The sequence below is a fragment of the Platalea leucorodia genome, assembly GCF_965183815.1.
Source record: "Platalea leucorodia genome assembly, chromosome: 1".
NCBI classification, from domain to species: domain Eukaryota; kingdom Metazoa; phylum Chordata; class Aves; order Pelecaniformes; family Threskiornithidae; genus Platalea; species Platalea leucorodia.
The window spans coordinates 126,362,451-126,375,381 of NC_138823.1; positions in this window are offsets into that span (position 1 = coordinate 126,362,451).

A 12,931-nucleotide genomic window follows, 5' to 3' on the forward strand; every position below is an offset into this window, starting at 1 on the left:
AAAACTGTCTTAGAGAGCATCAAGGTTTTTCTTCTGTCCTGTAACCTGGGGGAAGACAATGCTTCGCCAATGGGTTGCAATAGGGGAGCCAAATTTTTCTTGCAGCCTCTTTCCACACCTACCTCTTCCAAGCCCCGCAAAAACAAACGCCTGGCATAATAACGTGTGGCTCTGGGTGCTGACCAAGTCGTGGTGCCTAGGCTTCTTCTTGAGGGGCTTCTCTTTGACCCTAGCTTGGCCCCTAAAACTCTAGTGTTACTTGCTGAGCTGCCACTTCCCTTCAAGTTGTGATGCTCAGTGGATATTCCCTGATCCCTACAAGGAGACGTGATTCCCTCCATGTCCTTCACCCCTCTGCGAAGGGCAAAATCCTGGCATTATGGAGAGGCAGCGTACTGCTGGCATTCACAGTGGCGTGGCACCTCTCCAACCCGAAGGATGGGCGGGCACTAGGATGACCACCTGAAGAGTGACTGGGAGTCCTTGTGTTCGGTCAGTCCTCTGAATCCTTCAGCCTCCGTTTGCTGAGGGTGCTGCTCTCTGCAGAAGTCTTGTGGTTCTGGGAAGAGACTGAAGTGAGGCATTGACACATGAAGGGGCAGAAGAGAGGGAAAAGCCCAGAAGGTGGGACAGAAAGCTTCTACAATCCCCTTCACACCCCTGGGAAAGAACACAAACATTTCCTCCTCTTGCTCCCTCACCCCACACACGTGGAGCAGCTAAAACTGCATGTTTAAATTCCAGAGGTTGCAGAGTGACTCCCACCTGTGCTACAGACTCTTCTACCTCTGGATGGGAGACAGTACAACAGTATTGCAGCAACTAATGCTGACTTAACTGTTAAGTGCAGTTGACAGCTGGATGGTGGGACAGGATGCACTCTGGCCACCTCACCAGAGGTATGTGGAGGCTGATGACTCTTTTTCCTCAGGCCTGAAATGCTGGTGGCTGCTCAGGTCGGGACAGAATGCCTGCACCTTTCTGTGCCCGTGGAGAGGCCTTCCTAATCCCAGTAAACATCCACACACCACCCAGGAACGTAGGAGTTTCTACCAGCAGGCATTTGTCTGCTTTTAGACAAGTTGGATTTCTTCAGTGCCTGGCACATTTACAATAATATTAATTTGATCCCCAAACATATACTTTGCAAAGAAAAAAAAAATTGTCTACATGAAGAGTGCCAAGGAGCAGCATCTTGTCAAGCCCCAACAGCTCCTGATGTTTTCTGTTTCTTTGTTCCTTAGTACCTCAGGAAAAAATTCCTAACCTCTTATTTGTCTTTTTGACTGATGCTCAGAACAACACTGACCTTTGCACAGATCTACAGTGAGTCTACAAGTTCTCTTCCCTGGTCATTTACAGCTTACAACGGCTTACGTATAATGAAAGTTATTTTCCCCCATATCAAATACTTTGTCACTGTTTTTCTGTCCAGTCAGTCTGTTTGATGATGCCCTTCTGAAACGCTCAGTAATCTGTCTGTCCTGAATAATTTGTTCGCCACAACTGCAGGTGGAACTAGTTCATACAAGTACACTTCTCTTACGTGAGGCAACTGATACCAAACCTATCCTTGCATTTCCAGCTTCTTTAAAGCAAAGATCTACTTGCTATCTTCAGTTAGCAGCTTAACTATTGCCCTCTAAAAGTCATTATAATGATAGCTATAACCGTGACTTCTTTCCTACATTAGATGATATAAATAGCAATAACTCATCTAACAGATCTCAGCCTCTGGAAGCCAGTGGAAATTTTTCTATTGATTAGAGTCGGCTTGGGTCAAGCCCTGCATAGTGTTTTCTGACCCCTTGCCCTACTTATTCTCCATTTCTATTTTGCCTATGTATCTAACTCTTCAGATTGTTGCACTTTTTTTTCCCTCTCTGTTGAAGAGAAATCCTGATAAGGAGGTCCCAGAGGTCTTCAGCTTGTCATCGCATCCCTTCATAGGCTGAATGTGTGCAGAACGCTTTAGGAAGAAGCAAAAGCTAAATATAGAATCATTTAAAGCCTACCCATTAAGGGCATGCCTACATGACACGAATGCAACTAGCTGAGGTACTGGAAGCGGTGCAGTCACGGAGCTAAGTATAACCGAAACAGAGGAACTGGCTCACAAACCATTCCCCCGTGCTCACATCCTGTCCCTCAGTGCCAAGTATCGGAGCCTTGGAGGAAGATATAAAAGCTCATAATAGACAGTTATATACTAACTTGCCCATAGGGTAACTGTCTTCCTGATTCAGCTCTTTAGCAGTCGGTTTATGGCCTGAAGGACGGAAGACTTCTGCTTTTCTCTCTTACCTAGTGTGATTGCAGGTGTGCTTTTTATTCACATAAATTGATAATACCAGTGGCTGCCTAGGCTGGTCAAAATGATGGGAAATAACCTCATACAATAGTGACGTATTACAACTACAATAGTGACATATTACAACTAGCTTCAGCTGTCCCTGCAGATTTTAATGGAAGGTGAGGACTTGGACCTTTAGTCCAGAAAGACAAAGCATTAATTTTGCATTAATTAAGCCTATATTATATGGCAGTAATATCACTGCCCACCTTTTCCTTTTTGAGCTAGAAGTTACTTAATCTGCTGGTACATCATCTATTTATCCAGAAATAAAATCATCAGCTAATGAAACAAAGATGAGAATATTTATTGCTTGATTGGGCCAATCATGATTTTTGGGAGAGAAGCAGAATGGATGCACAAATTGCTACCCTTTACTTTCACTGAAACACCGAGACCTACGTGACTTAACTACAGGTGATTTCTAACGACACATTGTACTGTCTCGGAGAAGAAACCAGCAGCATTGTATTGAAGGCACAGTCAGCAGGCAACTGCTGCCTTTGCCTCCGACAGCTGCCAGTCCCTTCTCCCCACCACCCAGTCCTCTCCAGGGTCAACTGCATTTCTCCCTCTGGTGGCTTTTGTGGCAAACATCTTTCTAAGGCTGGATTTTCTGCTGCCTTTTTTGAACTCTCTTATATCACAGTGTCCTGCAGAGTATCTTATTTCAAGCACCGATGCTCACTAGGAAGTTACCTAAGCTGCAGGCTGCCAGCGATCACATTGGCATTGCGTGGCACTGGCACAGTGCTGGCCAGGACATCCCCAGCGTGGCGGCGTTGCTGCCGCCGGATCAAAACGATTGCTTCGAACGTCATGTAGCTCAGCTCCACCATTTCCCTTCTGAAACTGCCAGGCCACTAAAACATAAATCCAGTTTGCTTTTTCTCTTTGTAAACTATGTTAATCCTTGGAGGGATGCAGTGTAACACAAACACAAAGCTCAGCCCTGGGCAGAGCAGAGATGCAAAGGATGCCTTCTCCTCCTCTTGGGAAAACTCTGCAGGTAGTATGGAGGGGACACAAAGTCAGAAATGTCACCCACAGCTCCTGCAAGGTTTTGCGTATCGCCCTTGCTTCTCTTCTCTGGAGCAGCACAAGTTTATTGTGATTACTGGCATATTTTGCAAGGAAAATCCCAGAGAAAACTCAGTCATGAACAGAGGCAAGTGCTACCTGTATCTGGGTCCTAAATAGCCCAAGATTGTAGAAAACAAACAGCCTTTCATTACAGGTGCCATCGGTCCCTATGCATTGGCCCCGAGAGAGAGGACTGCCTTTTTACATCCAGGCAAAACAAAGGCAACCGTATTCAAATCAGTAAAATTACTCTGAGGAATAAACCAAAACATATTTTGGCCCCAGGAGTTATTACCTGTAACTACCCAAAGGGTAGCTGGCAGTTTAAGGGCCAGGACAGCTTCAGACTTTCAGTGGCTCTATATAGCGCAGTGTTTTTTTCCCGATCGTTGTCTCACCCTGGCTAACTCGGAGGTCAAAAGATGATTTAAGGCCTAATGCTTCAAGGTGCTGAGTTGTATCAGGAGATGACGCATGGAACACCGTGCCAGACCTTGTGTCCTCCTGGATTAGGCCGAACTGGTGAAACTCTTGTTCCGAAATGCTGGCTTCTCTATCCGGCTAAGAGCCTGAAGAGTTAAAGTTATTAACTGGTTTCAGAATAAAATGCATTAGGAATAAATATGCTTTGGGATAAACCTATTAAATGGATAAAAATGCCATTACCAGTGGTGAAATATGATTGTGTGACCTTTTAAATAAATAAGCCTGCTATGCACCAAATTATGTCATATAATAAGCTTTATACATGATAAAGTCATGGAGTAGGTCTCAATCTTCAGGCATTCAATGAAATATCGCTAGCCATAAAGGGCTTCTGAAATGTTACACTAAAGAAAATTGCTTCCAGCTATAAAAACTTAACTGTTAAAACAAATGTAGTTTCTCTCATAAAATTCTACACAAGGCATTTGTAGCAAGAGTGAAAGCCTACTAGAAACAAACCTTAGGTATTCAAACTATTTTGCAAATACACAACGCTTCTTAAAATAACTCGGATTCCAGCTAAATCTGGAATAACTCTATTGAAAGCAAAAAGGTTATAATCATGTAACGCCAGTGTAAGATCCAAATTATTTTCACAGGGTCTTAGAAATAAGTTTGTGGGATATCTCTGGATACAAACATCGCTGTGGATCCAAACTAATCTACACTTGTAATTTTGGCACTTGTACAAGCCGTGGAAATACTGACCTCTCTGGCTGTCCTGAATCTTGGGCCTGTCTGTGTTATGCCTCAGCGACTTGCCCAGATTACTCCTGACACAATAATATTCCTATTAAGGGACCATTTGTATTTGATGTGATGGAAACAGAGCTGGATATTATCAGCCTCCTGAATAAAGACAGACCTGCATTTAGGCAGATTCAGCTACCAGCTTCACATGCAGGAAAACTGGCTCTCTACGGTAAGTCAGAGTAAGAACTTTCTGCTCTAAACCATTACAAATAAGAAGGAATGAAGCAAATTCTCTCATTCCTTCTAGTGATCATGAGCAAGCCCAGAAACCCTCCTGGTGAGGCACTTACAGTTTTAATAAAATCATCGTGGTCACTTCACCTATTGTTAGGTGAACATCAGCGAATACATGCGATTCCCAGCTAGGGTCTCAAACACCGCTCCAAGGACTAAAAATACTCTTGGAACTCCCTGCCACAATCAATTATCTTCTCCAAAAGGTGATGTCAGACATTAACAAAAAGGAGCATTCCTGTTTCTTCTTTTTTTTTTTTTTTCTGAACTGGGAGAATGCAAACACTTTTTTTGAGGATAGAAAGGATCTTCTTAACCTCCAGCTACAAACACTGACAGTTTTCACCAACGCTCGATCCAGTACAAACTTTTCCAGGAGGGGCACTGAAAGAGACATAGCAAAACTCAAGAAGACAAAAGCAGCCAGCTTTGCCCCAGCTCCCAAAAAGCAAAAAAGATCACTCTCTGAACCTTAGCCATTTTAACTGCGAACAAACAGGTACATTCTCCACAACTACTTTTAGTGCTTTTGCTAAATAGAGCGAGGCACGCCATGCTAAACACAACTTAAACGGGACCACTGCAAAGGAATGGGTGGCATCATGAGGCTAGCAGTGAAATTTTACCTTTTCTTCCTGAACAACTGTAGCACAACGTCCAGAAACAAAGAACAGGTCTGTTTAGCTGCACCCTGAAAATGCCTCCAAGCACTTGCCATTTTGTTTTATTGCAGTTCCTCAAAACTGGTCAATTGTAAGAATAAATCTCGCGGAGGAGGCACATTACCAGCGGCGAAGGACAACTGCTTGTTACATAATCCTGCCAAATCCTTGATACAGCAGTTCTCAGCCAACAACCATCTTGCTCTGAGTCATCTGGAAAGTCTCTGGTTCAGTGAGCTTCCAGGAGCAGACCATCAAAACAGGTTATGTTTCCACTTCCCATTTCAAATTACAGGAGGCACCTATGAGTCAAGGCAATCATTTTCTCTTTATCTACCTTCAGATGCCATCCCGCGTACGGATCCAGCCCGCACTGAGCCAGAAGCCCCGTGGGAGTTCCCAGCTATCTCTGAATGTCGCAGCTTGCAGCTGCCCTGGGTGGCCGTTGGCACGCAGGTCCTGCTGCGGTCATTGAGCAGGACAGTCTGAGGGCAACCACAGTGCGAGGAAATCCTTACCCTGCTCTTCAGAGAACCCGAGATGCTACATGTGGGGCTGGACTTGCTCCGTGCTCATCAACCTTTCTCCAAACACCCATCACTGGCCCCAGTCAGAAGTGGACACCATGCTTAGACCTCTGGACTGGCCCTGCACGGCCGTTTGCATGGTGGGAGGCCAGGCGCTGCCAAATGCCATATCCCCGCTCCTGTCACCGGAGCCAGGGGCTTGATTAGCTCACACTCTTTTTTTTGTTTTTTTTTCCCTTTGAGGCAATGCCAAGTCTTAATCCGGTCCTGGGTCACGGATCTCGGCGGGACACATTACACTGGGTCTATCTTTGAATTAGGAAGTCTCCTGCCTCAGAGCTGGCCAGCTTAGACCTACTGCTCTCCTACCTCTTCTCCCCACTGCGCCTGACAGACAGCTGGAATCAGCTCTTCTGACAACAGTGTTGGCACACAAAGCCGAGAAGCTCATTTTTTACAAACCCAAATGACTACAACTTTGGCAGTCTCACTGATATTGAACAACAAAAACAACAAAAAGACCCAAGTCAGCAGCAAGCAGGACCCTGTTGCACAGGGCTTTAATAAACCCAGGAGGAACGAGGTGGGTCAGGTTGGGTTGGCTGGTAGGTGCCGAAAGAGCTGCTCCAGGGTAACCACTTCGGGGGCCAAAGCGGGGAAAGACGAAAGGTAGTCGCTTCCCCGGTTCTCCGTCCTCCTCCTCCTCTGCATATAATGAAATTGCTTCAACCTTTACTGCTGTTACAAAGTTCCTATGAAAGGACCATACAATTCAATATTCAAACTGTAATGCAATTAATATGATTTTAGGACAATTTGCAAAATCTGCAAAAACCATCAAGTTTCAGTGTTCATTATGATCTGGACAAAATTCCAGCTCTGCAGTTCATTTCCGCACACTCATAATTTGGCTAAAATAATCATTCAGGCTCAAAAAAAAAATCTCTTATTTCTTTATTTTAAAATTATTTTTCTTAAAATAAATTAAAACTTCAGAATGTTGCCAGAACGGCACCTACTAGAAGGCAAGATCGTTTATTAGAGAGGTATTTTAAAGTTTTCAGTCCTAAAAGGATGGAACCATCACTGGAGAAAATAGAACTCGTGTATGCCATATGTTTTCCATAGTTTTACGATTCTTGTGTTTTTATTAAACTAGCCAATGAAAATAATAACTATAGCGGAGTTTTTCATTTAGCCTGAGGCATCAGAGCAGTGATTCAGTTGTTCACAGTGGGTTGTTTTCTTTTCTCCTTTTTTCCTTCTCAGCAACATAAATCATAAATCTAAGAATTGGGTTTCCAGTGTAAGCCACCATAATAATTAATTTATTTTGTGTTTCCCATGAATATGGTATAACTGTTGCTGTAAAATTGCTGTTTGGGAAAAACAGGGTCCAAAACCCAAGCAGCACATAATAATCTAAAACGTGTATCACATGTACAGGGCAGTTATTGTCTTCCCAGTACAAATCATTGGCCTTAACATGAAAAACTTAGTATCTCACTATCAGTTCATATTAGTTTTCAGTCTCTGCCTATTAAGAATGGACAACCAGGCATCTATCAGAAATAAAACTACCTACATTAAGATTGGGAACTAGATTCTCCAGATTCAATAAAACCTATTGAATCATGTATTTTGTACAAAAGAATGTATGTATAAATCTATTTAAAAAAAAAATCAAGAAAGTTCCTTTTATTTCCACCTCTTTTCCTAAATTTATAAATATTAACTGGTTTATATCTGTCCTTGATTTTTCTTGTGTAGCTGAATCTTACTTTGTGTCTTCTTCTGTAAAAAAAGATCGTAAGTAGATGTGCTCCATCAACACCTGTAGCAATAACTTGTAAACAAAGTGAAAATAATACAAAATTTTCTATTTTACTTAAAAGCTTTACTATGACTTTGTTTAACCATGCATTAACAAAACTGCTTTCCACATAGTTGCACCTAAGTTGCAACTTATAAGACATAATTTTTATATATAGCTCTGAATGAAACCACAAAGCTCAAAACACATTCTTTATAAAGGTTGTGTAACTTGCTATCTAAACTCATCTGACTAATCACGAAACCCATGAGAGAGGCAGGTGGATTGTAACAGCAGATGAGTTGAAGGGCCGTGATTCTCATACAAGGAAAGGGTTCAAATAATTGCTTGTTAGTCACAGAAAAACAATGCTCAAGAAAAATATATGAATAAATGAGTGAGTGAACACTGGACTAATGAGCTATTTCCTCCCCTTGGCCTATGAGCTCTCTGGGGATGGCGACTCATTTTCGTTACACGTGTGAACACAACGCAGAGTGTGATAGGGTCTTGGTTTCTGCCTGCTATTCTGGCTATTGACACACAGCCTGGCAAAGAGGCCTGGAAGATGGAGGGCTCGGGCGTTGGATGTGGTGCCTTTCACAGTCTATGGTTCTCAGCACCAACCGAGAACCGTCCTTCTGCTCTGGGTTTGGTGAAGTACAGATGCTGCTCGGTTGCAAATTAACACCAGAGACACAGGCACCCTGAGCTAGGTCTGTGCTGAGACTTGGGTCCAGCCAGGTTTGTACCCCAGGGACTGCATCCCACAAACTTGGCTGATGAACGGTGCTGGACCCTGGCTAGCCACAGCCTCCTCTGCAACGCGCCCTTGCCACTGGGCAGCACTGGGGTACTAACAAGCCCCGCTGGCAGCCAGCTGACTTGTCCTCTTCTTCTGCCTTCTCCTTTTCGTTTTTCCCCTCCAATGTGCCTCTTGATTCTTGTGTTTTCAAGGGAACTTCTCAACTTGCACATGGACATTCAGCTTGGGTCCAGAGGTATGCCTCTACAGCCCCTTCGCGACAAGGTACAGGCTGCATAACCCCTAAGGAGCCAGCTCAGGTCCAGCATATTAACTAGGAAGGGTTTTTCTAAAGCCTGGTACCGGGAAGGCAATGCAGGGAGACCTGAGCAGGCTTGGAAGGGGGTTACCTTCCATCTGTGAGAGCAACCCTAGCCAGCATTGATCTGAACAGAGCCAGGCTTAATTTAATCACTCATCTGCTCCCACTGAGCTCCCTGATCTCCAGGATACCCCAGCTCTCCATTTCCCTGAATGATGGAGAGTTGACAGTATTTAATGAGATTAAATGTCATCTTCATTACATAAGAGCCTTTAATTATAGGATATCATTGAACATCATTTGATACTGAAGAAAAGCATGCTCTCTTAAATTTCAGGCAGTGACAAGGGGCCCAGAAGAACTGGGTTCCAGTCCTGGCTTTGCCAGAGGCCTCTTCTGGCACGTCAGGTAAGAGCAGGATAGCCGCTGAATTAAAGGTTGCGTAAGCAGCGTAGCTCAGGCACTTCCTAACTTTCGGGAGCTCGACTTTGCAACCTAAACACTCTGCGTGTAATTATTAAATTGAGGCTGATTCAGAACCCTGACACATGAAGAGACGAACAACCCACAGGCTCTCCATCCTTTTATACAGCTTTACATTTCAATCAATTACTTGAAAAGGATTGGATCAAAAAGTTGGTGCTTGCTCAAAGCCCCAGAAAAGAGGGTCCAATTCAAATCTGAATTGCTTTTTTTGTGGCTGAAGCAGTGTTTCCATCATTCTGGGTATTTTGGTTTGATACTCTTAGAACTAGACCTGTGTGTGCTGCAAAAGAAAAGAGCTGTAACAAGGGCAAAAAAGATGGTGGTTTTTTCCCCATCTCGCAGAGTGAGTAGATAAAAGAGTAGGAATCAGGCTCTATTTTTAGAGCCTAGCTTTTTAATTCACTAGCTGGACGGGACTGTTCACATGCAGTCACTTTTCTCCCTGGGTCAAGGCTAGTGAACAACTGCTGCATTACAAGGACAGAGATAAGCAAGCGAGTCCAGCTATTACTCTCCTCCATCGCTAATTACTCCATTCCAAGACCCCCACAAAATCACCAGTGACATTCAAGGACCTTCTGCTGCGAGGAAGGAGCCAACCGCCCCCTCCGTCAGCATCCGTGCCTACTGCAGGCAGCACACCAGCATCCCACGCCCAGCAGCACACAGCCGCCTTGCAGAGATCCCCAAGGCCTCGGAGGCAACGTAAGGAAAAACAACTACACTCGCTGTTGATTAGCACGGTCTGTACTTTTCAACTTAGCCAGTGTTGCCGAGTAATGAGCACTTCTATTAGCTGCGTGGAAGGGAGTTTACTACTTGCTTATTTAAAGAACGTGCTAAATCACACAATCTGTTTTTACACATCCCACCCTTCGGGAGGACAGAATTAGTTTCTAACAGGAGCTGAATTACTTGCCAGGCCCTCACCTTCTACCAAAGGCTAAGCGATTAGTTAATCTAGGCAGCTTTACACAAAAGTGAAATCCAGCCTAGTAAAAGCCTGCAGTCAACTATTTTCAACAGCAGCTGGTATCAGGCTGAAATAGGATGGTACTGCACAGCCCCGTTTCTCCGCAGTTCAACTGTGGGATTCATTTTCTCTTGCCTAGAAACCAGACAGCTCTTTTAATTATGTCTAAAACATGCCTGTTCAGACTGAGAAATAAGCAGTCCTGGAAACAGAGCCAAGTAGATGGCTTGGAAACCAGCTATTGGATTCCTCCATGTCTTAATAAATTTCACCAGTGAACCTCCTGACGCTTCCTTCTCCCCTCCCTCCCTCCCCCTGCCCCCTTCAGCTACAGCCCAGTACCCGTGTGTCAGGCAGACCCTTGGCGTGCAAGGAGGGCTGCACGCAAGTAACAGCCTCCCGCTAGGAGTACTGTCTCAGATGACCGATTTCCACCAAACTCGTAAGGAACACGGACTTGCAATCTCTGTTGAACTTGTACAACAGGTTCAAAAATCATCAAGCAGGAAAGGCAGAGATCACATCATCTCTCTCTAAGCCTGGTTTCCCAAGCTAACAACCCCAAACCAAAAAGTTTTTCCTCAATGTTTTGCCTTTTTTAAACACAGATTTTGATAATTTGCCTCTCCTCTTCACACAAACACCGCACTGCAATTTCCCCTCCTTCCAACCCAAAACGCTTAACAGAGCGTACGACACTTCCAGTGTGAGAAGATGCTAAGGCGATCCGATTCCCTGAAGAGCTGGGATGAGCTGTACGTACCCAGAGGTCCCGCTGAGGACAGTACCATCCGTTTCAAATTCCTCAGCTAGTCTAACCAATACCATACCCTCTTACATGCACTTTCATCAGTACATTTCAACAGACTTGGGAGGGGATAGTGCTTCCTCCCCTATTTTAAAGTTCAAAAAGCTACAGGACCATGAGGGGAAACTTCAGGCACCAAAGACATCCCCCAGGCGCTGGAAGTTTTGAACGCTGCCAAGCGACACAGCGTTAGTGCGACTGCCCAGTCACCTTCCCCCATCAATGGCAAGGGTCCTGAACAGCTTACCGAGCTCCAGTGCGGCATCATCAGGCTCCGAGGAGTCTGCTCGTAGGAGCTTCCATGTCCTCTCCCACACCATCACAGGAGCTGCTTTCAAGAATCCTCTTCTTCCTAATACTAGTTCCTCCCTCACAGGAAAGGTTAAAACAAAAAAACCCTCCCTTCTTTAGAGGAGCAGATAGTACTTTTTAACATAGCTACAAAATAATCCTTTTTAAATTTTTTTGCTTGTTTGAGCCAAACAAAACATGGCATGGAAGGACTGCCCTCTTGAGCTGCTCTTCCTGGCTTTAAGAACATGCTGCCAAAAGTCTCTTCTTCAGGCTCCAGTCCTTCTGTAAGAACTTGAAGAGCAAAGTAAGTTAATTTCTCAGTTGAAGGGCAAATCTTGGACATTTCAGTCTTTGGCATTAGTTTTCTGTTGTTTAAGAGCCTTTCCACATCCCAAGCTGAAGCTCTAGGAAGACACAGCTACTTCTTGGGCCCTCTATCGATCCCTTTTCCTATCCCTACCCAACGGATGTGGCACGGAATCTGTGGAAGTTAGGAGAGCCGTGCAGCTAATTCACCAGAAATTGCAGTTATTCTCCTCTCAGCATTTATGTGCAAGTTGACTTAATGCTGAAAGATCACACTGCAGTTTCACAAAATGTAGCCTAAAATACACTCATCTATCATTATAACTGTCTGTCTTCCAAATGTGATTATTTCTACCACCTGACCATGCAGAGTAAATCAGAACGCAGCTCTAACACCAGAGAAATGTTCTCTGTTCTGGTATCAAAAGGCAGATCTACAAAACACTGTCTCCACTGCAAAATGTAAAATGAACAGCCTGGAATCTTGCACAAATGAAGTAATACCTACTCTATAGTCAGTATTTTATTAGTCAACCTAAAACATCGCATAGTTCTTTGTGAAGCATCCATATTTAAAAATACTGTGCACTTTCATGAACAGAGCAAGCCTTACCTTTCTGTTCTGGGCTTAGTCAATTTAGCCTACGTTTGCAGATAACACAGGCTCAAGAGCTGATTTCACACTGAAGACATACAAAAAAACCAGAACTTGAAAAATAAAATTGCCATTAGTATTTAATCACCTATAAAAAATAAACTAGCACTTTCAGTTTACATCTCATTGCACAAGACCAAAGCTGGCGTTCAGTCTAAGCACAGGACAGAGACCCCGACCTACAGAGAGTGAAGAAGTATACTCAGACCAACAGAAAAAAGAACATGGACTAGCCATTAAGCTTTCAGTTCACACTGCATGTGTCTTTTCAGTCTTATCAAAAGTGAAACCCCTCACAGAACTCCATGCTCGGGGCCTACAATCTCCACAAATATCAAATTAAATTTTCAAAAACCTTTCAAAATATGGAAATGACTGAACTCCTGGAGAATTCTATACTTCTCCACATAAACCAAGAAGCAGCAGAAGCA